The 24,320-nt window shown below is 38.1% G+C and overlaps 1 protein-coding gene across 10 annotated transcripts in view; it reads left to right on the forward strand.

The window, feature by feature from the left end:
* Window positions 1-24,320, forward strand: part of LOC114464420 (pleckstrin homology domain-containing family A member 7-like) — a 141,413-nt gene that overhangs the window by 34,971 nt on the left and 82,122 nt on the right. Inside the window, exon 1 of one of the 10 annotated variants that reach the window (XM_028448586.1) lies at window positions 1,360-1,473. The exons of the other annotated variants lie outside the window; for them this stretch is intronic. The gene's annotated coding sequence lies outside the window, so the exon portion shown is untranslated. Of the gene's footprint in view, window positions 1-1,359; window positions 1,474-24,320 lie in introns of those variants that run through there. 10 annotated transcript variants of the gene reach the window in all.

The following is a 24,320-nucleotide window of genomic DNA, read 5'->3' on the forward strand; positions in this document are numbered from 1 at the left end:
TGGAAATGTGTAAAATGGGGAATTGGATCCTTGCATAAACCACAATTTCCAAGATCTTTAATCATGTTGTTTGCATTTGCATACAGCTAATATGAGCTTGTCTGTATTGGTTTAGAATTGGTCATCACAGGGTTCGATGTGGAGGTGGGGGGGCGAAGGACTTAATGACGGGATGAGTCATACTGCAGACCACAGGGCATGCTGATAACCTGTCAGACCCCCTGCTGGTACACAAGAGTCCAAGAATTGGCTTTGAGCTCTGAAACAACCTACTATTGCTATTTACTCCCACGTTGTGCTTCAGGGTCAAGTACCCTTATCCGCAGCAGATTATTCTACCTGTAGCCTCATCTTCCTATGGGCCCTCCTTGGCAGCAAAATTAAACTCTGAAAGGCATTCACTATATAAAAGAAAGCTGTGTTGGCATGTGATGTCAATTTTAAATGCATACTTTTGTGCTTTCATTGAATTTAAAATTAAAGGTTTGCAAATAAAAATTATATTTTCTGTTTTAGAAAACTGTGATTGAATAATTCTGGGACTGTAATGCACATCTCAAATTAAAGTACGGTAAAATGGACACCTCATAGACTTTGCATGGCTCTATATGACATCAAGTTCAAGCTGAAATAAGCTTGTCACAGATTTCTATATTTATTTTTCTGTCCCCTGTCCAGTAACAGCAGGCAAAGTGATGAAGCTAGTGTCACATTACAAGCATTCGTCACTGTGTGTTGCATAGGTCAGAACTGCTGAATAGTCAAAACGTGAGTTTGAAGTCCTCAAAGAAAGCCAAGCCTATCATTTTATAGACAGAATTAATTTCTAGGCTTTACCTGTTAGTTGTTATAGTTATTAACTGACTATTGATGGTCACTGCAATGAGCAAACGCAGTAGTCCTGTGTTTTCAAATGAAACCACCCATATTAGGACCAGTATCACTACACTATATAAACTGATCTTTGATACCAGTTTGGTTTTTGTCCATGTTTCATTACTTTTGCTACATCAGTCAGTCAACGCAATATATTCTTTTTTTTTTTTTTTTTTTTTCAACACAATATATTCAATCTCATCTTAATTGTTCTTCCGTCTGAAACGAGAGTAAAATTATATCAGTGTTTTTGGTGGATATATGATAAGATTGTTTTTTAAACCTCAACATCTTGGCCAAAGCTTTACATATCATTAGGTTATAGTGCATATTTTTTTCACAAACTGCAGACCTGGAAGTCCAATCCATAACCTTAGGAAAAGGTTGGTAATTGTCTGCTCCAGTTGTTCTGGTTAATCATTGCCTCACCTGTCAACAGGCTTGTCATTGACTCTGCCTGTCTCCTCCCCCAGTTCGTTAACCTAATCCACTGTGTTTACGGTCAAACCAAAGGTGTTCAGTCGTTCTTTGATGAAGTTCTTAGCCATCTCTAATCCAGCGTAAGCCAGCAGCGTACGCCTCCCTTGTAGGTTTGAGGTGAGTGTGAAAGCTTACCAGGGACTTGTGTCTCTTTCAGAGTATGAGTTGTATTTACTTGTGTGTCGTGCCATGACGCAGATTAAGGTGCTTTGTTTATGTGCAGTTAATGCACTGTGTTGTGAAACATGGAAAGTGTAGAAAGGCCTTTGGACATTTTATGCATATTGCAACATAGATAAGGAAGTGGAATTGAGTTATCAACCTCATTTAATTTACAGAGAGTATTTACTGGACCAAAGCTAAAGAGAGGTAATCGAGCGCGTACGTGACAAAGTTCAAGAAACGATTTACCCGAGTTCAACGTATGAACCTTTGTTGGCACTTCACCTGTAATTAAGGATTTTCAGTTGCCTTTAGTGCATGTGCGTGCACGCGCGTGTGTGTGTGTTTGTGCCCACGAGGTTGAGAACCTAACAGCTCAGGAATATAAATGGATTGGGGCGAGTGGCACAGCAGGGGGGGGAATCAAGCAGATTGTATAAAAGCCTTTACCTCTACCTCACACAGTTATAAACACACCATCTATACATGATGAAGTCTCTCTAACTAACTCATTATTACATATAAGTAAAGAGTTATCTATTACAAGTTCAAATAACTCTTGATTAAAGTTGGTTCAATCTTTTCCTTGATCAAACATTTGGACACGGTGAGCGAGGGCTCAGTGGTCTCTAAACATGATGATCCTCTTGCATGAAACTCAAGCGGCTAGCAGTGTTACTAAGTATAGATATTAGTGGTTAGGTTATTAAAACGATTAGTAGATTTATTGGATTATTCATTGGATTAACAATGCATTATTTTTAAAGAGCTCTTCTTTAACTCTAGCAATAATAATATTTAATGTGGTGTATATCATGCTACACAAATCCCCTACACATATCACTTAAGATATTTTTTTCTAAATGCTTTACTGCTATAAAAGACATGCAGCATTTCCCAGTTTTTCCAAGAAGTGTTTTTCAGTTTAAAGTTAATTCTAAGTAGAAACTACCATGATCAAGGAGAGACAGCTTTCAAGTTTGAGCTTGCTTTAGATTGCATGCTTTTAATCTGAAATAGATACGCAGGGAGTTGTCAGTTAGTTGATGTAATTAGACGAGACCTCAGTACAGTTTCTGTGTTTTCAGCAGAGACAATAACAGTCGCAGTCTGCTGCTTTTAACATGATCCACTCACATCCCTCCTTCCATTGCTACTCCACACAACACAGTTAAAGAACTAAATCCCCTCGTAATTCAAACCATGCTTATGGGCTTGCATTAAGTTAACTATGTGGATGGATGTTTATTTTGAAATCCAATTTCTTATAGTAACTGAAAAGTAACACAGAACCATCTGGTTTAAGCCTAACCAATAACACGGCTTTGGGACAAAAGGTTCAGAGTAGGAACTTTTTCAACTATTGGAAAACTTCTAACGACCAAAGGAAAATGTTATGTCTCTGCTATAACGTAAAAACTATTTTGCTTCTACCTTATATTGGTAAGAAAAGGCACAGATTCAAAATAAAAATCTAAACAAACAATGAAGAGTAAACAAACATTGATTGTTATAACAAGCTTGCTCAACTACTTTGTTTTACTCACCTTTTCTTTTTTTTTTTTAAAGAGTGCTTAGAAACAATACAGTGCAGTTGGGCATCGAGCCGAGCTGTTTCATCTGAGGAATCTCCAGGCAAAGCTTTCATTCAGTCCTGACACGCTGCTACTGCAGAATGCTTGGTGCACACTGACACTTTGACAAAATGAGTTCCTCATGCGTCTCTCCCAGGGAAGACACCCGCGCGTCACGGAGTGTCAGGCTGTCACAGAAGCTGAATCACATTGGGTGACTCTCCTGGGGGAGAGGGGTTAGTATTGATGCAACGACAAAGACAAAATGTACAGTAAACCCACTGCTTTGATTTCACACACGAGGCCATCAGCCTGTGATGACTCGGTTGTTTGTAGTGTTGTTACAGGGCATACGTTGTGATCTTTGTTGACCTTTTATTCATTTGTTAATCTTGACTAGAAAATGTTGTAGTAATGTAAAGATAACATCAAGACCTCCCTTGGTTGGGATTTCCTAATCAAACGAGGCTGTGACAAATTTCTTTCTGAAAGGGTCATACTTTGTTTTGTTTTTTTTTGTTTTTTTTTTTTATATAATGAAAAAATAGAATCAAATTATTTTGTAGTGTGGAATGTTAGAAAAGGCTTGATCAAGTGATGTTACTCAAACAGAGAACAATAGTCAGCAACAGTAGGTATTAGAAAAACTGACCCATTTATTATTAACTAATTGGTTACATACATTTTAACTTTCAACATAATATCTACAAGTATTCTACACTTGAATAAAAAAATAATGAATTGGGGGGGGAAAAAAAATCTGAGAATTTCACAAATTTGAAACCGATATCAGACCGATATCAATATTGGATCGGGGCACCCCTAGTGGAAAATTTTTAATATCTGATGGTAGGACTTAATCACTCACTCGCTCACTCACTCACTCACTCGTGCAAGTGTGGAGGCAACTTGATAACGCACGTAGAAGGCTGACAGGTTGTACTGGTTATAAAAAAGTACAACGTTTGGGTTTTAATAGTGATGCAACTAAAAGTCAAACAACGAAAATGTCATTTTTGGACGAAAGACACCGAAACAACACGGCCGTGATGGGATGTTGTGATGAGGCAAACAAAAACCGTAAGCCAGCCGTGCTCTTGTCTGAATACGGTCCATCGTGTCCATGGTGTGGACGTATTTTTGTATATGTGAGCTCTAAAGCGTCTTCTGAGCAGAGGTTGAGACGGAGCACGAAATCAAAACAATGAAAAGTTTCACTGAAATCTATTCATATCCTCAGATTTCATCTTGACTGTAATTTATTTATTATAAAGAACCAACATATCACAGGAAAGTGTGGTTTCAGCCAACAATTTTCATTTTGGTGCATCCCTAGATTTTAAGAATCTGATTTGAAGGCCAGCGGGGGAAAGGGGAGTCGAGCATTGATGTTGTGCCATGGAAATGATTACTGCGTGCACCCTAAGAACTGTGTGCTGCACCCTAGGGCTGCCCCCCAAAACAAGACTTACAACAGAAGTTAATCACACGTGCTTTTCCTTAGGAGAGAAAATTGGTGCAACAAGTTAATATTATTGTGCAGCTAGTTGTTAATAAAAGTTCCTCTGTCGTGTCTTGTACCAGAGACTATAACTCAGAATTGTCTTTCTGGTAAAACTTTGAGAAAACAAAATTGAGATATGATTTTTGGTTCATATTGCTCAGTCCTATGTGGCAGTGGAATGAAGATCAGCTTCTGATACCAATATCTGCCAAGTGACTACAGATGCAAAATAGCTTATTTTCTGGTACAGTGTCAAAAATCAAACATTTATCTATGGATATATATATACGGAGCAAATATATTATATTATTATTAAAATTGACATTTGATTAAGCCACAATTTTATGTATGAACCCAGAACTCTTTTGGGGAGTAAAAAAATTGCTTTTTCCATGAATAAAACCCCCTCAGATTTGCCAGTTCAACCCTTAAAGTGGCACATGTAGACATAATTATTCTTTTTGTTTGTTTTTTACAAACAGCAATTTCTTTTTGGCATTATGGAAGTTTCATGTTGCTCGGTTTATTGAGTTTGAATTTCAGCTACAATGTGTGTATGCGCTAACATGTAGAGATGGACACATACACTCTTGTAGACCAAATTTCAACGACAGCCCACCAGAAAGACTTTTATTTGTAACCTTAGTAATTAGTGGCAATTTAGAAGTTGTTTATGCAATAAAAAAAAAACACTTTAAACGAACACTTGTGGGGGTTGATATGTTTGACAAACTGCAAAGTAGCGATTACTTGAGGAAGTAACTCCAACTGGTTATTTCTTGGTTTAAGTAGTGTAGACCAATAGTAGTGTAGACTTACCCTTTTTAAGGTGTCTTCCATGTTCAACTGAAAGGCATGTGTGGATCTGTAGTAAGATGGCTGATAGTGGCATCCAAATGCTGCACCAACTGGCTTTTTTAAAATCCCATTTCTCCTTTCCTGGTAAATGCAACGTCAAAATGCCTCCACTGTAAAGTTCTAGGTTTTCTTGGGAATAATGTTAAATGTCCAAGGAGCTTGATGACACTCAACTAAACACTAAAACATTGGATTAAAATGCTCTTTATTATTGCAGAAATATCAAGAGTAATCCGTGACGACAACATAAAATGTGAAATCTCCAAAATGGCGACGCCCACATATAAAAAGAATGTGATGTGTTTTTGAGGCTGAAAGTTAAAAGAAATTAATTTAAAAGTCATTTCTGACATAAATTAGTAACAATCCTTTGGACCAATGATCTAAAGTTCATACACATGGTGGGTTTAAACCATCTGAAGAGCAAACTTATTATAATATGCATTCAAGCGCTTAGTGTTTTAGGACATTCAATAGCCGGTGCCTTGTTTGCATAAGTGTTACGCTGTGTGTAGTGCTCTTTAGTGTGGCTGCTAATGCTGCTACAGAATGTGCTCCAGATGTTTCTTGCAGCTCGCTGTGATGTAATAAAATCAGTTGAGCATGTTGTTTTCAAATGCTGCTCGCTGATCCATTAAAAATGGCTCAAATTTGCCCCCATCTGGACTCAGCTATAAACATTTGTTTTGCAAATAGGAAGTGACATTATTAAAGGAGTGATGCTGGTTGTTTATCACCTGCTGTTTGGTTGAGTGCTTCACATAGACAAAATTAACATCTGCCAGATTTCAAAAGAAAAGACTCAGAATAGCTAACCTAAACTGCTTTTTTGATTTATTTCAAATGACGCAGTGACTCCACAGACTGTGGGGATTCCTAATGCACAGATCTCAAGGCGCACAGTCACACATTACATAGGCAGTGGAGCAAACAGCCTTCACCTTCTCTCCAGAGCTTGGGTCTGCCACATTGTGATGAACAGCCTGTCTCCTGTTGTCACTCCCAGACCCTTTGATCTCACCAGCTTCTCCTTGTCTCTGGGGTCTTACGTTACGCCCACTGTGGCTCAGTTTTGTACAGCTGCACGACTGTAATCCCAATCTAATCTTAGGCACCATTATTGGGAATCAAAGTGTGCACTGTGCAGGGATGTAGATGCACTGCTGCACACACTTTCATTACACACAAATATTGCTGCACAATTATGCATAACATGGCCCTTTCAGATTAAACTGAACTTTAATTTAAATGCTCATCAGGACCTTTAATGTTAAGATACTAAATTGGTTTCCTGATAATAAAACCATCATGTTTGTCCAAATAATTATCAAAACATATAAGTATAGTTATATATATATAAGATCCTCTGCAGTATTTACATGTTTAATATGAGCTCTGCACTTTGTAATAGTGTATTCATTCAGTTAGCCTTTGGTATGTTGGGTTAAGTTGTTTAAAAGTAGCGTAATAAAAACAGTTTAACCAAATCTAATGAATAATTGTGATCCTAATCGTGATTACAATATTGATAAAAAATAATCGTGATTATTATTTTGGCCATCATCGTGCAGCCTCATATACAAGTGTAATTTTTCTCGCAAACAAATTGCCATTTTTTATATTAGATTTGTTTTTTGCAAATCATTTTTAATAATAATAATATCACAGCTGCTATATGCCATTTTTAAAATTGCATTTACCTACTGGTATTTTACTTTACTTAACTTTACAATGGCATAAGGATTTAATTCTGTTGTAAAAATGTGAAGGCCCAAAAATTTAATATAACACTTCATACAAAATATTGGATTTAATGAGACCTTGAGTAGTTTCCATTTTTCAATGTTTGTTCCAATACACGTACTGATCAAAATCACTGTCAGCATTGTGAACTACAGCTGGACTGAATATCCTCAGTATGAGTGGGCTGATTGGATTCTTTGCAGCTCCTCCTTACTAGACACTGTGTCCCTGCGTTTTTGCACAGAAGTCTACACTTTTTGTATTTCATCTGCAGTTGCTCCTAAAATTAAATCCAAGCTGGGGGGAGCACTGAAATAAAACAGGAGCACATACGCAACTGTAGATTTGGGTTAGCATTATTTTTAGTTACCCCACTCTGCTCTATTTCAGTATTAATAAAGCTGCTGCTCATCCTCGAGGCTGAGTTCCAAACCGGTGATGAATGTAGTTGTGGGCCACCTCAGCAATTTCATTTAGCTTCAGGCGATGCGCTAATGTCGTAATGAGTCAGATCCGTAGCTAATTTTTCGGGCGAGCATGTATATGTTGATAGAACTTTGGTCCCATTCTGGAGTTGAAATGAGGACAAAACGACTTGACGGAGCATGTAAAGACAATATGTCTTCGAAAATGTTGTTATAGAAGCAACATTTATCATTTATGCACGTCACACTAAAGTCTCATTAATGACTGCAGTAAAAGTAGAAGACAAGCACAAAGGATGTTATTATTTATAAAGGGTGTATATGCAGTTTTTTGAGACAGAGACCTTTACAATACAATGCCTTTTGTGTAAAATTATATTTTTATTGTCCAGATTTGACTAATTATTTAAAAAACATTTATTTGTTGTTTATTAGCACAGTTTGAGTCAGTAGAACTGTGTGGCATCTTAAGACAGTTCTCTCATGTGGATGAAATGAGATGCATGTTGTGCAGCCTTCAGCTGAAAACATCTGTGTAGGCGTGGTTGCGTGTCTGTATGTGCCTGGGTTCACTATGGAGCGTCTCTTCTGTACCAGGAACTAAATCAGCACCTGAGGATTTATTACATTGTTATTTCATAACCGCCAACTATCATCTGCCTAAAACAAATACGAGCAAATCTAAATAGTGTAACTCGAGCACAGCTTGCACATTGTTGTGGAACAACAATGCAAATATTCATGCACAAATAAGGTGTGTATGTGAATAGTGTGTTTACAAGTTCTTGGACAAATGAAGAACTCTGTATACATTTCTAATTTAAGTGTGGGAATCATAGCTGTGTCTGTGGATATGTATCTGAGGTAAAATTACAATTAAATCTACTGAATGAGGTCACAGGTGTTATGTGTCGAGTAAAGATCTGGAATGCAAATACAGCACATGTAATTTAATTTGCCTTAAACTTCATCTTTCAAAAGTTTCATAGAGGTTTTTCCATATCTTAAAATAATCTGTACATACCCTATACCTGGTTTTGCTTCATATCCCACATTTGGGCAGTGTGGAGTACACGAAGTTAAATGTGCAAAGTTGTATTATTTTTTGTTTCCTCCATGATTATTTGCTTGTGCTCTCACAAATCTTTTGACAGTAATCTTACCTTATTCCATAATTCTCTTCTTGTGTCTGTTGTATATACACTTTGGTTAAATGGAAGCTTATGATGGGAATACTTTTTCCCTCATGCATTTGAAGTCCATCCATCCATTTTCTGACCCGCTTGTTCCTTTCGCGCGATGCATTTAAAGTGATTTACTTCAAACTGTGGTGTGTTTGTAAAACATAAAAGTTTGAATTGTAGAATTAACTATTACTCGGCCATAAACTAATAGTTTTAAAAGAAAATCAATATTTTCCTGCTGGCAAATTTGGTTATTTATTTAAATGAATGCTTTAATTGTTATGAGTAAGCACAATGAAATTAAATAACTCAGCTATTGTGGATATCTACTGCTTTACAAAACAAGAAACAATGGGAAGTCTTTACAAGATTAATTAGATATTTTTTTAATATTGTATGCATTCATTGTTTGCTAAAACAATGTCCTTAATGATAAATAAAGATGATAAATTATGATGAGCACAAAATGGCAGTTTTTAACTTCAGTATCATTTTAGGATTACGGCTTGTAGAAGACGCATTATATCAGCGACATTCCCAAGATCTGTTTTCTGTATCTGAAAATATCTATATTTTATATATCTAGTTCTGTACACCTTTGAGTGAACTGCTTTCTTTGCTCTTTCTTCTGGAGTTTAAACGTACAACCCTGTCCCTGTTCTCTGAGGCGAAGCTGTCAGGAAGCTGTGAAGGCTTTTGAATGTGAATGCACTGCAGACTTTTCCATCCATTAGCATGCCTGGCTGTCAGTCTGTGTGCTGTATCCCTGCTTGTCCGATTGAAAGCTGCTCTTCTATTGTCAGCGCACACTTTGAGATGCAGCGTTTCCCTGCAGCACAGTCTAATCTCCTGCAAAACCCTACTGCTGTTTCTCAATATTTATTACAGGGAACAGTTGGGGCTTATTTAAAGCCAAATATGGCCTCATCTTAGCGTTGCTATGGCAACAAAATGTCCCATAGCAGTCTCTTGAGTGTTGGGGGTGAGTGGGTGGTATCTTTGCTTTGTGGCATCTCTAGTAGCAACAGCAGTGGACGCCACTCTGTCTGCTGCTGCTGATTGGCTGTAATGGACATGTCTATTAAGCCACCCATTCACCTCCCACCATCCCTGAGTCGTATTCTCCCGTAGTTCATCCTCAATCAAGACGGAGCGGCTCATACGAGCTCAAGAACCAAAGCCCTGCTCCTTGATGGAGCTGCAATTAACTTCAGGGTCGCTGTATACCCTGCATGGCTGGCCAGAGAGCCTGTGAGCTGCTATAAATAGCTTTATATTTGTACATTTGAGGGGTCACATTGCATAATTTTTTTAATGAATCAATGGCAATCGGATCACCTGACAGTGAAGAACAGTTACACAAGAGTGGGACAAATGATTTAATTGTCATTGTATTTATGCTGCTGACCTGCTGAGTGTGGTGGTTAATTGTTCCTATACAGGCTCCTTAGAGATTTCAATTAACCTACGCTTATTTGAAATATGGAAGTTAAACATAAGTGAAGCACTTCTATGACCCCTGCACCAAGGATTGGGTGATACTCTTCAGAATTAATTCATTGTAATAAAAATGTTGATTTATTCCCCGCTCAATCTGTACAAGTCAAAGTGATGACACTACCTCCTTCTCTCACTGAAAGCTCCTTGGAATGAACGCACATGGCGTTATTTTCACCTTTCAGATGCAGGCCGTGCTACTCTTATATTTTTGATGCTGTCGGCACATTTGCAAATACCAGGCTTCTGAAGCTCGGATGTTTGTATAAAGAGGGGAAGTCTCCCATATCCACATGTTGTCAAGTCGCCAAATACAATCCATCTAAAGGTAATTTTTTAATTCAATTCAGTTAAACTTTATTTACATGCCGCACATAACAATAGTCATCTCAAAGCGCTATTATAATATAAAATTCTTAAGAGAAAAAGAAAAAACCCAACAAATCCACATGAACAAGCATCAGGGATAGTGGGGAGAAACTATTCCCTTTAACAGGAAGAAATTTCCTTTAGAACCAGGTTCAGAGGTGGCAGCCATCTGCTTCGACTGGTTGGGATTAGTGGACAGAAGGAGGAAGAACAGGACAGGACAGTTGAGCCGTGAATCACGGATCAGGAACTACCAGCTTCAAGACACCTGAAACAGAAAAGAGAGAGAAGGGCGAGGAGAAGGCACTGACTGCAGAAAAACATGATACAGTATCAGCAGTTCTGCCTGCATGGAAACACCTGGTGCTGGACTATGTGTGAGTGGAATGAGAATGAGTATGGTGTGTAAGCAGTGTGGTGGGTATACAACGAGGATCAAAAGTGGGGGTTGGCTACAACCCAGTGTCACGGTCTGAGTTTACCTCCGTACTGAGATTCTCTTACAATCTCACTACGTGACTGCTACGTACTGAGATGTACCCGTGCTGGGTTAGCCAGACAGGTTTTAAACTCACAAAGATGTGGTCAGAGTTACATACTACTGGACTTGATAGGACTTTGTATTACATTAAACATCTTTAAATGCTGATTTTTACTGAAACATATACCTGGGATGAACACCAGGTATATCTACATACTGCCTGCCCATCACATTGATTTGACAATAGACCAAATTATGCTAAATTATGAAAAAAGTTCCCGTTGATTATTGGTCCTCTGTTGGCCCTAAGCACTGAACACACTGTGAACTTTGATAATGGTTTCTCCTGTGTCAGGGTTAGAAAAACTATTTGATCTCTTATTCATACATGCATTTTTTTAGTTTGTTTTTTAGATCAGACTGACTAGATAGACAGTAAAATATCAGTAGTAATTATTGTGTCACCCGTGGAGCAGGAAGCAACATTAAAGCTTGTTTGTTATCAGTGGGTGGTCTCATTATTAGATCATTCCAACTGAATGTGTCCCTTATCTAACCACTGAATCTCTACCCGGGGTTGCATTGCACCTCTGTGGAGGTAGAAACACATGAATATGCCAACAGAGTTCAATTAAGCGTTGCTTTGTATTACCCCTGTGTGCTGTATGCTGGCTTTTATGATGCATTAGGGCTCGGCGTGAGTTACATCCACAGCACAAGTGACATATTTTTCTTTTTGATCCTGTCCTGTGCCCACGTTGTCCAGTCAGAGCAGAGAAGCAGCTGCCTCATTACACTTATTGTGATAAACTTGCCACCTAATGTGCGGTTCACACTCGGTGCTCTTTTTGTAAACGCTCCTCATTCTCATCTTGCTCGTGATCGGACTTGCGTCCATTTTTACAATTGCAATGATAAGTTCTATTGAAATAGCTCTTGGTGCATCTAATTTGGTGCCCTCATAATGTGCTCCTCAAATCATTCCCAAATAAATCCTATTTGCTGTGAAGGCATAAATGCCTGCCTACTGGCAAATTTTTAGAATGTTCGACATTGTTTGTTCTCACACGCTCATGGAGCTCAATTCCAGCAGCTTCCAGCCAACGCTAATGCATGAATATTTTCACAATCTCTGCAATAAGACATTTAATAAGCCCTCTGCCACTCAGCGAATGAAGAGTGGCTATAATTAGTAACAGGCAGGAGAAGGGGTTGTCGGGGCTGGGGTGGTTGGCAGGACATAGCAGTTGATTGGAGTTTCAATTTTGTCGACAAGTGTTGAACAAGCAGCGATTTGATTGTGTAGATGCCTCCACAACATGATTGGCTGTTCAAGACTGAGTGGTTGTGCCTGTAGAACAGGTGTTACAGTGTGTACAATTGTTTTATCAGATACTGTATTATTGTGGTCACTGCAGATAACCGGATGCAGTTATTGATCTAATACTTAATCAGAGGTGGCAAAAGTACACACATCCTTTACTTAACCCTGGTTACAGACCCCACACATGAAGATAGAAAATCAGGCATAGATTGTTTTGTAGATTGTGCATGTGCTCCAATACTCTCCACACAGCTCGCTGCACACGCTAGAATTTTGTCCAACCATTGATCCTCCTCCAAGACAGAAATCTCATTTGATCAAACGAGACCAAACAATGTGACCTAATGCAGTATTTGAAGCAACTCTGAACTCAGGATTTTCAGACCTTCTACTTTGAAAAGTGACTTGAAAGTTTGAATGCCACCTGAAGTCTGAGCTCCTACTCGGAAAATCCTGGAAAATAGATAATATTATACCGGTCAGCCATGTTTGAAATATTTCGACGTGCTGCTGCTGAACACTGAAAAGCCGAATTACCTTGCACGCCGCATTACTTGTTTCTCAGTCAACCCGCTTCTTTATTGGCTACATTCTGTTTCACGTCACAAAACACGAGGTCGGGAGTCGTCAGCTTACCCCACACACATCAGGAGATTTGGTTGTAAATATTGAACAAGTTTATGATTTTCGGCCCTGACCCGTCTCAGAGCCCATTATCAGGACAAATTTGCTTTTAATACACCTCAGATTACAGGATAATTTTATAAAACACAAGATAATCTGGCATTTGCTATCCTTGGTCAGGAAGGAGGAAAATCAAGACAAAACCAGCCTGATTGTCTTTGTGTTTAAAGTGTACTGGAAAAAAAATAAGTAAAACAAAAAGTGTACTAGGTTAACTTCTTACTCACAATACAATATTTTTAAGTAACGGTCATTGACGTTTGATCAGGTATATAGCCTGGGCTGATAAAGCAAATAAAACTAAGCCTTAATACTTTGTTTATCTGGAAATGACAATGCATATTATTAATTAATGTATCAGTATGCATAAATGCCAGAGTTAGGATTTCAGCCATTTTCCATCTGTAGTTAACCATAACCAACACAGCATGAAACTAAGTTTAGCCATCTGCGGTGTGCTCTGCATTGCTCGATACAGATGATTATTCTCAGAAGCCTCCATAAATCCACCTAAATAGCGACTTTACTGCCTTTGCCAACCCAACCTAGTCACGCAGCTCCTACAGCGATTAACCATCCTCTTTCTGCTCCGTGTTTTGCCACTTTTCTCTCTCAAAATCTTTTACTCTTGAATTTTTCTTCTGAAACTAACTAGGCAGTTTTTAAAATATAAGTATTACAAACTTAGAAATTACACATGCTTATGCAAAAATTACGTACGTAAAAGTAAAAAGTACCTGACCAAAATAAATATTCAAGTAAAGTACGGATACCTGCCGTTTCTGTACTTAATTGATGCGTTTTGAGCTCAGGACCATTCAGTTACATTTCTCTGACCAACCTAATAACTGTAGATTTTTGTAATTTACTAAAGTCCTGAAGTATACACTTAAAATAACACAAATATGTGATATTTCCTTTTATTAAACAAATCCAATTGTCTCATCCTTTCTGTAATCTAGACCAAGTTCAGAAGAGAACCATTCATGGTTCACGCACAATATTATTCCCTCTTTAGGTTAATGTGGCCAATGGTAGAGAACATTCATTTGCAAAAGAGAAACTTTATTAATTAAAGTTATCTGGCTTAAAAGTAGTGTTAATTTTGACAGCAAAACACAATTTAGTTATAATGTTTTGATTAAAATACAATGCAGTTTTAGTCTAAATGTATTCATCAGAACTATTCCAATCATAGTTTAGTTTTGGTTAACTAAATGGGATTAAGTCAACTAAATATGTTACGGATATAGTTGGCTAAAATATACAGCATACAAGTTTCTGGATTTTTTTTTTATTCCTTTACCATTTACCAACCTGATATAAGATGATATTAATGTTTGTAAAAACACACAGATTTCATGTAATCAATTAGGGATGTAACGATTAATCGTAAGGCAGTTAAAAATCGATTCATAGGTACCACGGTTCAATCTGCTACTATTTTCTTTCTGGCCGCCATTTACTGTTAAACATGCTCATAAATGATTCTTTACTCCTTTAGCAACGAAAGAATATCTGTAATATTACGTGAATATCTGTAAAAGTCACGTTTTTCTATTAGCTCTGTCTGCTAGCATAGCTTCTCTTCTTCGCTGGTGGAATAACTGCATGCCAACCGACCACTGGGTTACCAGCGCCCTCTGCTGGTCTAAACAAATATCTGACGTAAAAACAGTAAAATGATTTTTTTTGTTTTGTTTTGTTTTTGGTTTTTTTTAAGTCCAATTGTTAAGGCACAAAACGCATTTTGAGTTGCTCTTTTAAAAAGAAAAAGAACTATTATAAAGTTTTGAATTGTTTACTATAGAACCAGAATTTAAATGAATAGGTTTCTTCTTCATTTGTATTATTCCTTTATTTATTTCATTCAAGATTTATTTTGAGTTAAATTGCATCATTTTGAATAGTTTATCAAAGGATTCTTTTGACAATGAAAAATAAAAGGAAAATAGTATAGTATTTTCCCCAAAAAGATAAAGGAATATTTTTCAGTCATTTGTCAACATTCCCATTTTGTAAAATAAATCGTGAGAAAATCGTATCGTGAATCGAATCGTATCGGGAGTTGAGTGAATCGTTACATCCCTATAATCAATGCATAAGAACACGTGAGATCTAATTCAATTTCGTACCATATGAATAAATACTACTTTTGTTTTTATTAGTCGACAAAAATATAAAAAACATTTTATGCCATTTTTGTTAACGTTAACATTTTTTTTTAATTAGTCATGGGTTAGTTATTGTCAATCTAAAAACATTTAGTTGAAAATCATTCTTAGTTTACAAAATGATCACTGTTTAAAAGTGTCACTATCCGCCATCCATACATGACGTTATCAAATTGCAGTTTTGCTTGTTTTTAAGAAACCCAACTGAGATTTATCCTCTGTGGACCATAAAGGTTTAGACGAAATACCAACTTCACACGCTCAGATATTTTAGTGGTACATCAGCCAGCTTTCACTACATACCAAGTCGACAGCAACTATTTCTAGCTAAGAGCAAAGATACACACCCTAATTTAGTGCAAAGGGAAACCTACACTGCCCATGCTGAGCTTGGAAACTAATAAATAAAGCCTGAGAAAGAAGAGTCAAGCAACACAGCGATGTAACGCTGATGTTCTGAGTGGGAGACGTGCATTAACTCTTTTCAGCCATAAAGGGAATTACACCAGTGTGTTATCAATTCTCATTAAAAGTAGAGAACACGTTTCGCTCAAAGCTTATTGTCTAGTTAAATCTGAATTAAAGCAAAACTAATAATAAACTAAGATGAGTTCAAAGGCTTTTGGATTAACATTGTAGCTATGTCCACATGTGCTCCTAAGTCAGGGGTCTGCAACCTTTACTCTCAAAGGAGCCATTTTACCTCATCTCACCCCGAATAAAGTCCTCCTGGAGCCAGAAAAATACCGCCTCAATGTATACAATACAGTGTATTAAATTCTATAGAGTTAAAATTATATAAGATAATGTTTGATTTAATTTGATTTGATTTATATTGATCAAGTAAATGGCAGCTTAAAAACAGTGAATGACATAAATAACAACAAAACCGTGTCTTGCATCTTCAAATTCTTACGCATTTCAGTTTACATGAACACAATTTATATAAATAATATTTTTTATGTTAATGTATTTAATGTATTAATGCATGATCATGTGGTCAACACATGCTAATTGCTAATTTCTTGCCACACATAAAGCATGCATATTTAACCGGCACATTGGTAGTTAAAAGAATCTGTTCCCACACAATTAAAATCTCTATTTTTTTTCCAGAATAGTGTTTTTGTTGGTTTAGTTTTCTTACCAGGGATTTAAAACTTAAGGTTAACCACAGGTGCAGGAAAGTTGGTGGTCTGGAGATGTTGCAGGAGATGAAGTAGGAAGGTGCACAACATGATTTATTTTTAAGTTAACAAATTGTTATATCATGATTTTATTTGTCATTAATCATTAATAGCCTCTGTAAGAAAATAACTCTTTATTTCAGTATTTTTTTAAAGCTATATGGAGCCATGGCAAAGGACTCAAAGAGCCACATGAGGCTCCAGAGCCGCAGGTTACAGACCCCTGTCCTAAGTGATTTTTTTTGTGAAATTTCAAAAAACAACTCATCTAGTTAAACAGTAGCAGCACATTTCAATCAATCCTGTACCAAATAAATCAGGCACTGAAATATTTGGAAAGGGTAACTGTAAATGAGTATCTAAATGGCCATCCCGTAAACATACATAGATTGTCTAAATCAGACATGGCCAACTGGTGACCCGCAGGCCATATGTGGCTCTCAGTCTTATGAAGTGCGTTCCCCAAAACAAATACACAAAAGGATTCCAGACACATGAAACAAGTAAAATACAAAGAACGATAATAAAAACATCCAAAATGCCAAGAAAAGTAAATAACACACGACACAGAAATACTCAAAATGACTTCACGAACAAAATGACAAGAAAAATACACAAAATTATGCCAAACACACAAAATAACAAGAAAAATACACCCCAACAAAAAAATTATTTAACAAAAAATAAGAAAAATACATATCTTATTAAAGGTCAATTGGTATTGGTATGGACTATAGACCCATGCCACATGACCTCACAGGTCACGTGATGTACTGCCCTCCGCCATGATGGAAGAACAAGCCACCGCAAGAAACGTTTTAGCGAAGCAGAGAGCTCCCGGAGATGGTAGACTCTAGCGCTGTGTTTGGGTGTTCTAACACGGCTGGGACTGGAGTACACCAAGTCTTTCTTCAAGAAATTAAACTAAGCTAAATTAACTCAATTTTTTTATTTGCATTGATCCAAGTATGCAGATCTCATCAATAAAACCAGCGTTGACTCTCGTATTACAGATTCATTATGAAAAAATAGCCTTCTTACCCTGGATTTAACTACATGGAGTCCATTATGAATAAAAGCAGCTACTTCACAAATCCAGCCACAAACAAACATGCTGTAAGCCTCCAGTCCCTTGAAACTTTACATGTGGTCTATTGTGTATGAGCTAGACGTAAAGACGAGGTAATTCACAATGTCAGGATAAGTCACTCCTGGGAAATAAGAGACATCTTCATTCCATTTGTTAACAGGAACGTTGTAGGGGTCATTCCCGCCGATCAGACCCAGTTTCTCCTTGTACCGACTTCTCTCAGCTTCTGGTAGAGTGTCAGCATAATCCATGGCCTCCGACATATTGAGGCCAAATGGAGACGACTTTTGACAATCGTTTAGCTCATGGACTGCTTTCAATAAGTCAAAAAATAACACTATTATTCAAGTAATTGCAAGGGTCTAAATTGGTGAACATTATTACAAATGCCGACACGCAGTTTGATAATCAGGCCCTTGGATGAGACAGTCACATGATTGTAGCCTCCACTGTAATAAAAGTTGTCCATCTCTGATGTGAATATTAGAAACACCTTTCATTGAAGTATTCTCTGCCCCAGCCATTGTAGCTGAGCATTACACAGCATATTTTTATTTTTATTTTTTCTACTTCATTTCATCAATGACATTTAATCCTATTAGTTGATAATCATGTTTTCTGCTGTTACTGGAGTAGTATCTGTATTTTAACTGTGTGACACACTGATCAACACTCACACATATCTAAAATGCTGGTAGAGAACTAAAAGAAAAAAGAAAGAAATGTGTCGAGCTTATTTACGCAACTTATGTTTTTTGGAACTCACTGTAAAGAGTGGGAAGATGGATTTGTGATGCAGTTGAAAGCTATGCAACACTAAATTCTTTACAAGTTACTGCATTGCCTGTAGGAGCTGTTCACTGAGGGCTTGGCAGTTCTTTGTTGAACTATTTATGACTTTGGAAAGTTGTGGAATTTACATAATGCAGGTACACAAGTACCCTCTTTAAAAGAAGCATTTAAAATTGGAAATTTGTCATGTTTTTATTCAAACTGATTGAAAATTAGCATTTTTTCTGACCAATTTTTTCATGCACCTTTAAAGCTTTTCTGACCAGAGAAACTTAACCTATTCATAGACTATCTATTGGTAAACATTAATTAATTAACACTTTAGTTATTTTTGCTTAAAATAAGTTACAGTAATAGCTCTCATACCAATATACAGGGGTGGACTGGCCATTTGGTACACTGGGCATCGTATACCATCACGGTGGGCCTTTGACCTGAAGTGGGCCGGTTCGGTGTTAGGTTTTTTTTCGAGTGAGTGGAGGCAGATATAGTAACAGGTGGCCAAAAATGGTCCAAAAGTGGCAAGAAAAGAGTGTAAAATGACTAAAATAGGCCAAAAGCAGTCACGACTGGCACAAAAAATGGGCAAATAAAGAGGAACTTGGTAATATGTAATGACAAAGGGTAGCTTTAATGGGCAAACTGTGGCAAACAATAGGGGAAAAGGGCAAAAATGTTGAACAAAAAGAGAAAAATTTAGGAAAAAAGGAAACAATTGGTATTGATTGGGAAAAACAAATTTAAAAAGGACCAAAATTGAATTTAAGTGTTAAAAAATAAGGAAAATGGGGTATTTATTGGCAAAAGGTAGTTTAAGTCTGAAAAAAGTGTCAGAACTTTTTGAAAAGGGGCAAAAATGGGACAAAGGAAATAGGTAATAATGGGTTCAAATGTTTCCTCCTTTAAAGGTTTTCTGGGGGAATATGAATTAGAATTAAGATGTAAAAAGCCACGTGTTGAGAATCACTGACTTAATAACGGCCTCGACGTGATGTCCTCTGATAATGTAGTGGGCTGGTCTAGACACAAAATGCCAGTCCAGCCCTGCCAGTATGTGTTTCACTGATAGCTTCTTTTACCACCTCAAATTCATGATGCTGATTTATTTGCATCGTTAGTATTTGCACCATGTTTCTGTCTCATGTCATTATTCACACTGATTTTGTTGCACCATTTTTATGCCAACAGTATTAGAAACTTTAACTGTGCAGTTGTAGATGATTAGAGTACCAGGGGACATTCATTGACTGCCCAGTGATCCACGGGTTGTCCGTGCCAGTAATGCCCCGCTGCTAGGCCGACCTCTGTTATTACTGGCACTGTGTTGATTTTTCGTCCGTGAGTCCCACCTCGCCCCCCTGCTGGTGCTACAGGAGACGTTTCTCTTTTACAGGATCACACTGAAACCAGAGACGGGGGGAAGAACTGCCTGGCAACGCAAGTGCTGTGATGTAATGAGCACTGTGATGCCGAGTGTATGCGCCCCGAGGGTCGTGAGGTCCTGGCCTTCCTGAGACGTAAACAATGTGTGATTGATGAGAGGGTGAAAAAAGAGGGAGGAGTCTAGATGACGCAACCTGCACCGTCTGTATAAAAAAGAATCAGATTGTGTAACAGATGGAATGAAAATAATTGATTTTCAGTAATATATTAGTTCAGACCAGCTCTAAAAGGCTCGCCAAAATGACTTTTATGTAATTTAAAAGCTGATCTGTCACCACAGGAAAGTGATTGTCTTCAACACTTTGGCTGCACAAAAGACTTTTATTCCAGGCACTGGAAAAAAAGTCTTGTTGATCATCATGAGTGTATAATAACCACCTTGAAAGTGATTTTCTGGCCAGCAGGCACACTGATAATATTAGGCAATGACACAGTGTCTGTCTTCGTTCACTACCTGATTCAACCAATGTTTGTGGACTTTTCTATACCTTTATCTGATCCAACAAGAGGCACCGCTGAAAGCTTTTCAGCCTGAGTGGGAGTGAGGGACGGAGACGAGGGGATAGTGTGAGACAGATGCAGTGTGTGTGTGTGGGTGGTTGGCTGGTAGTAGCTGGCTGTGAAACCTGAACAAGGCGAGAGTGGCAGCAGTAGGAACCTGAACCAAATGTGTCGCTGCCTCATGCGCAGCAGGCTGAGGAAGAAATTCACAGGCAGCGTCACTGGCCTGCAGAGAATGTGGTGGTGTGTGTATGTGCGTGCATGTTGTGGTAAGATTGTATTCCATAACCCCCCCAAGAAACGAAAAAAAAAAAACGACTAGGCTTGCATGCTGGCATTAACTTTGAGAACATGCACTGCCTGTAGCATTTCAGTTCCACTGCCTGCAGGGGAACGCTATCATGGAGCTAAACTAGTGACCTTGTGAATACAGGTAAAGAATTGCTCATTTTTTTTCATCAAAGAAGCTCTGCATATTTTCATGGTTTATTTTATCACTAGCATGGAGAGAAAAGTGAAGTGACTGAAAATGCTCATGTTACAGCAGCAGCAATCTTTTTTTCGCCGCCGCCCAACAGCATGGTAGCATGAGCTGTGTTTCCATTACCCTTGGAAATGCGCAAAATAGAAATAGCGCAATAAAAACTGGTAATGGAAACACCTGAATTACGAAAAAAGATTTTTACACTTTCATGAGGAGGAATTTCAGACGTTTTGACATTAAAATGTGTCGTAAAAGTGCTATGGAAACACTTCTTTCGCAAATACACGTCAAAGTACGTGACGTACCTGGTCACATGACCACTTCTCTCCGAGAAAACATGGTGCGATACATGTAAACAGAAGAGGAGACCTGGATATTTCTAAGCATTATACTTAAAAATCCTGACTGCCACTAAGACGTGAAACAATAAAGTGTGTTATAAGGAGGTTCTGAACGTCCATCTTCCTTCAGTGAAGTCTCATGAGATGAGTTACGAGGCTCCTGCCCAAAACACAGTTCAGTGGAAACACGTTCATAGTGCAATTATACTTTTTCGACATTTAGAAACATTGCTTTTATTTTGCAAAAATCTGTAATGGAAACCCAGCTAGTGTTTTTAACTGTCATTGCAAGCTTTATAACCTCATGGTTTGAACCATGACATTGAGTTCAATCCCTCAACTCAACTTTGTTTTTGTATTGTAGTGAGAAAAAAAAAAAAAGTTGGGTTTCATTATTTAAAAGCAACATTGAAGCAATCAGAACACAATAGTTTGACAGCAAAACAGTTTGTTTGAATGAAGTGTGCTTTTATGACGCACACACCTTGTTAACAGCTTGTTATCTGAGGACTTAACAACAGGAACAGCTGTAAACTCCAAATTTTTATAACTGCTCACATTTAGGCATTTAGACACTGTGTTGCACATAACAGTCTTTTAACATTGTTTGGTTGTGTCGTTACAACTGTTGATTTTAATGGAAATGTGCTTCCACGTAGAGCTCCGTGTTGACCGTCTTTGCAATGTGATTATTTGGTTTTGCTGCACGCGCTGCTGCATGCACACATACCCACAGAGATAAGAATGGAGATGTCATGCACAACGCTGACCCCCTCCATACAGACAGCACACTCTACCACCTGAGCCTCAGTTTATCATTGGTATCCTCAAAACGCAACACAACACAGTTTGTCACTTTGGTGACAACAGCCCCGTTCATAAAACAGAGAAAACACACTCAGTTGTTTCATGGTTTGCTCTCAAACTATGGTATGTATCCGCAACCATCGACAGCTAGTAACTAGTGCTATGCATTTAGATTATTGTTAGTAATTGCTGGCAACTGAAGATGTTGCATTCTTTCAGGACTACTTTTTTAGAATTTATTTTTTTTAGTTAGTCATTTGCCCAGTGACCTACAAAATGTGAATACCCACAGCCAGTCCTTAAGCTATCAATCAATACAGATTACATTTACTTTGAAAGACTTTAATACATGTTCAGGTTGACAGTTATAGTACATAGCCCACGGCATGATCAGGAGCTTTTCACTGGTATATATACAATCTTAGAGAAGTTGCCAGCAATTTGCACCGCAGCCTGCACAACACCAACACTCTTTAAATCCTCCTATGCCGTCGCCAAACGGGGGAGCCCTGTTGCAGCTGTTACTTTGTGCAGCTCAATTAGGAAGTGCTTATTTAACCATTAGGCAATACACCAAAGTGTCATTTAGTTCTTGGCCGTGTTTTTGTTTTAGTGTCTGAATGGGTTGGAGGTGTTAGTCTGTTAGCTCTTTGAAAGATTAGAAATCATACTTTCTTCAGAAAGAACATTTTTTTGGCATCTGTTCATTACATCAGAGTCGGGCCTGTTTAAACAAATGTAACTTTGTACTTAGCGATTAGGCATTTAGTTCATAGAAAAGTTTAATTTGGCTGTAGAGTTTTCCAAGTTAGCATTGTAACTTTAAAGACATACTCAACCCAAATGCCTAATGCTGCGTTCACACCGCGAAAGCTTCCGCAGCATCGAAAAATGGTTTCTCCATATTCGCTTCATATGCGCGTCTGAAGCGAATATAAAAGCGGTGCCAACCAGACTCCCTTTTTTTTTACCATCAACTATGGAGGACCCCAGTAAAATCAAGGCTCTTTACCTTCTGTGGAAGCTGAAGTGCCATCAAAACGCTTGACGCCGGCGTTCTTGATTCATCACCAGGTTAACCAGCGACACATCCATCTCGTTGTGTTTCACTGTTTTTTTCAGGAGCTGCGCCAAATCTTTCCTGGTAAAAAAAAAAAAAAAACCTGATCGTGTTGTAGAGCTCCGTGTGGTCACACACCGCCACTATTATTTTTAATGCTTAAATGGGTGAAAAGACTGGTGTCCATGTTGACGGTCTGACGTCATTGTCAACAAGGACTCTGACTGGCTTTCGCGTCTGCGCGTCACACAAAACATTCGCTGGAGTTCAATATTTTCACCTCAAGCGAATGTCACGGAAAATTGGGAACATGCATACTGCGGCCAACCCTCTTGCCATGCGGATCAGACCGCGCCACCCAACAGGAGAAGAATTCACCTCTTACCGCGTCTATCCCATTGACTTTGTATGTAATCTGGTCACGCAAACATTTCGTGACGCGTCCGGTGTGAACGCAGCATAAGAAAGCTCAACTGAAAGACTATTTATATGTAGCCTTTACATGACCTTTGGGTAATGACGGAAAAAACAAGTTTGTCATTGTAAGCGTTTGAAATTAGGCCTATGCAGGTGAGCTGTCTGCATCCTTAGAAACTGGGGGTTCAAAGTAGAGCTGCTGCACCACCATCTTAAAAAGAGCCACTCTAAGGGTTTGAAACATCTGGTGAGGTTTTCGGGCATGTGCATTTTGGAGGAAGCTTCAGGGTACACCCAGGCTATGCTAGTGGGTTAATACAGTATCTTGTGGCAGGTTTTTATTGGTATGTCCATTGAAGAACTGGTTGAATGTAGAAAACCTAACACTGGTGGGCAGCATTGGGTAAGAGTGCTTATGTTTGGGGTTGTGAGCAGCATTGCACGGTGTGTATCAGGAACCTTAGATCTGTGTGTATTTCTATACCGAGCTGTGGGCAAAATGTTTTGAGGACTACTCAATGAAGCATATACCCTGACATGTTCATCAAATATAAAAAGGTCTCTGTAATGTTGCTTTTTTGGCAATGTATTCAAACATAAATCTGATACTCAGCATAACGACTTGTTTCTGGAAACTTGTAAGCAATACTGTTTTATTATCAGGGATAACAGAGTGGTTTTATCTTTGATTTTCTTATCTTCAGGCACTTTCTGACCAGATGCACCAGGAACATGTTTTTTATGTATTTATCATACCCATGTGTCCTTTAGAGCAGTGGTTCTGAAAATGTTTTAGCTCAAGTCTTTCTCTTATTTCTGAAACCAAGTACCCCCTTTGCCCAACTACAACATTTTACTCAGAA

Source organism: Gouania willdenowi, chromosome 6, assembly GCF_900634775.1.
Source record: "Gouania willdenowi chromosome 6, fGouWil2.1, whole genome shotgun sequence".
Lineage (NCBI taxonomy): Eukaryota > Metazoa > Chordata > Actinopteri > Blenniiformes > Gobiesocidae > Gouania > Gouania willdenowi.